The sequence below is a fragment of the Bos mutus genome, chromosome 14, assembly GCF_027580195.1.
Source record: "Bos mutus isolate GX-2022 chromosome 14, NWIPB_WYAK_1.1, whole genome shotgun sequence".
NCBI classification, from domain to species: Eukaryota; Metazoa; Chordata; class Mammalia; order Artiodactyla; family Bovidae; genus Bos; species Bos mutus.
In genome coordinates this window covers 13,719,135-13,722,883 of record NC_091630.1, presented here as the reverse complement: position 1 = coordinate 13,722,883, position 3,749 = coordinate 13,719,135, and positions in this window count along the sequence as shown.

The following is a 3,749-nucleotide window of genomic DNA, read 5'->3' as shown; positions in this document are numbered from 1 at the left end:
CTCCAAACTATACTGATAGCAAGTGTTATCCAACTTTTGGACACTCAACAATTCGATGATTTTGAAATATGATTTCTCAGCATATTTTTAATTTGCAATTCTTTTATAATGAATGGAGTTAAACATCTTTTCACTTAAAATTTTTATTTTCTGTGAACTGTCCTTTTGCCCATTTTTGTATTGGCTTTATTTTTGTATTGATTTATATAGGAGGGACATTAATCCTTAATTTATGACATAAATTTGTAGTGCATTTTTTTGGTTTCAATACTTCTATTCAAATATTTGATCTTTCTGGAGTCTATTTTAAATAATGTATGTGATATGAATCTGCTGTTTTTTGTTTGTTTGTTTTCCAGATAGGTACTCCTTTGTTGCCTTACCATTTACTCCATGTGTAATTATTTTCCCAACAAATCTGAGATACTATCTCAATATATTTATATTCATTCAGTTCAGTTCTGTTCAGTCGCTCAGTCGTGTCCGACTCTTTGCTTTTTGTTACAGTGCAATAATGTGTCTCTCTATTCAAGAGCCAGTATCACACTGTTTTAATTCCTGAGCCTATAATTATGTGTTATAAAATTTATCCTAATGATGTTTTTTTCTTTCTAGTATATTTTTATTACTTCTTTCAGATTTTTTATATTTTTGCTTATTTATTTCTCCATATGAACTTTAAAATCAGCTTGCCTAGTTCCAGGAAACAAAGTGTTGCTATTTTTATTAGGAATATGTTGTATTTATAGATTAATTTAGCAGGAACTGGCACTCTGTAGAATGTTAAGTCTTCCTATCCAAGAACATGATATGAATTGCTTGTTCAAATCTTTGTTCAAGTCTTCTTTCTGTCTCGCAGGAGCATTTAAAATATTTATTCAACTAGAGAACTTGCACATTTCATGTTGTTCCTTCTAATCTTTTTCCTTTTTGCTGCTATAGTAACTGGGATGTTATCTTCCCTACTTGTTGTCTATGTGAAATCTATAGATTATATACTCATTTTCCCTTAGCCATCAGCAAAATGTGATAATATTTAGTTGTTTCCAATTTTTATATCTTTAATTTCTTTCCTTTGTCAAAATTTCTTTGACAAATACCAAGAAGAAATATTAAGTTGAGTATTATTGATGTCACCCTGCTTATTTAACTTATATGCAGAGTTTATTATGAGAAATTCTGGGCTGGATGAAGAACAAGCTGGAATCAAGATTGCTGGGGAAAATATCAATAACCTCAGTTTTGCAGATGACACCACCCTTATGGCAGAAAGTAAAGAGGAACTAAAGAACCTCTTGATAAAAGTAAAAGAGAAGAGTGAAAAAACTGGCTTAAAACCCAACATTCAAAAAATGAAGATCATGGCATCCAGTCCCATCACTTCATGGCAAATAGATGGGGAAACAATAGAAACAGTGACTTACTTCATTTTCTTGGACTCCAAAATCACTACAGATGGTGACTGCAGCCATGAAATTAAAAGATGTTTGCTTCTTGGAATAAAAACTATAACAAACCTAGACAGCATATTAAAAAGCAGAGACATTACTTTGCCAACAAAGGTCTGTCTAGTCAAAGCTATGGTTTTTCCAGTACGGTGAAGAGTTGTATGGATGTAAGAGTTGGACCATAAAGAAGGCTGAGCGCCAAAGAATTGATGCTTTTGAACTGTGGTGTTGGAGAAGACTCTTGAGAGTCCCTTGGACAGTAAGGTGATCCAACCAATCAGTCCTAAAGGAAATCAACCCTGAATATTCATTGGAAGGGCTGATGCTGAAGCTGAAACTCCAATACTTTGGCCACCTGATGTGAAGAACTGACTCATTAGAAAAGACCCTGATACTGGGAAAGATTGACGGCAGGAGAAGGGGATGAGAGAGGATGAGATTGTTGGATGGCGTCACTGACTCAATGAACATGAGTTTGAGCAAGCTCCAGGAGTTGACGAAGGACAGGGAAGCCTGGTGTGCTACAGTTCATGGGTCACAAAGAGTCAGACACGACTGAGCCACTGAGCTAAACTGAACAATTGCAAGCCATAATGGGAACATGATTAACCTAACAATACAAAATAATTACATGCAATCTGGGGGGTTAAGTAGAGTGATGTGGTAGGTGGAAGTACATACATGTACGTGTGTTCATCCACTCAGCCAGTCTTTTGGTTGGCGCATTTAATCCACTTACATTTAAGGTAATTATCTATATCTATGATCCTATTACCATTTTATTAATTGCTTTGGGTTTATACTGTGTAGATCTTTTCCTTCTCTTGTGTTTCCTGTCTGGAGAAGTTCCTTTAGCATTTGTTGTAAAGCTGGTTTGGTGATGCTGAATTCTCTTAACTTCTGCTTGTCTGATTTCTTCATCATATCTGAGAGCTTCCCTGGTAGCTTAGATGGTAAAGTATCTGCCTGCAGTGCAGAAGACCTGGGTTCAATCTCTGGGTCAGGAAGATTCCCTGGAGAAGGAAATGGCAACTCCAGTATTATCCAATTCCAGTATATCCAATACAGTACACTCCAGTATTCTTGCCTGGGAAATCCTACGGACAGAGGTGCCTGGCAGGCTGTAGTCCATGGGGTCACAAAGAGTCAGACACAACTGAGTGATTAACACTTCCACTTTTCACATCTGAACAAGAGTGTTGCTGGGTAGAGTATTCTTGATTGTAGTTCTTCCCTTTCATCACTTTAAATATATCATGCCATTCCTTTCTGTTGTGGAGGTTCTGTTGAGAAATCAGCTGACAACCTTACAGGAGTTCCCTTGTGTGTTATTTGGCATTTTCCCCTCAGCAAGCCAGTACAGACCCATGCCTCCACTGGAGACCCTCCAACACTAGCATGTAGGTCTGGTTCGGTCTCCTGTGGGGTCACTGCTCCTCTGTCCTGGGTCCTGGTGCTGCGCAAGATTTTGTTTGTGCCCTCCAAGAGTGGAATCTCTATTTCCCCCAGTCCTGTGGATTCTTTAGTCCCTTTGGTGGGTCCCCAGCCTGGGAAGCCAGACATGGGGCTTGGAACCTTTCCAAGAGCGGATGAGCTTCTTTGATATTATTGTTCTCTGGTTTGTAGGTCTTCCACCTGGTGGGTATCGGACTTGATTTTCTTGTGATTGCACCCCTCCTACCTTCTTGTTGTGGCTTTTCCTTTGTGTTTGGATGCGGAACCTTCTTTTGGTGGGTTCTAGTGTCCTCCTGTTGATGGTTGTTCAACAGCTAGTTGCTATTCTGGTGCTCAGGCAGGAGGAGATGAGTTCACGTCCTTCTACTCTGCCATCTTGAACCAATTCTTGCTTTTACAAATTTCTGTTTGCTTTTAATTTTCAGGAAGAATGCTTCCTTAATTTTCAAGTTTTATTATTAAAATTCCTAGATTTATTGTTATATTTCCTAGATGCATTGTTATACATCCTACATATATTGTTATATTTGTAGTTTTATTGTGATCAGGGATGTTTTCAGGTACAAAGAGAGTCATGATTGTTTTATTTTCATTGTGAAATGTATCTTTTAGCATTAAAAATTTCCCCCTTTTGTTTCGTTTGATAATTCTGCATCTAAATTTACTTTTTGCTTGTGTTTTTCATAATATCTTATTATTTATCCTTAAAACAGTTGAATTGTCTTTTAAAAGGATTAAAACTAGGGAACTTTTAATTTGTATTTGTGGAAGGCAGAATAATTTCCCCAGAGCAGCCCATATCCTAATATTCAGAATCCATGAATGATATAAGCGAAAGTGTAATTA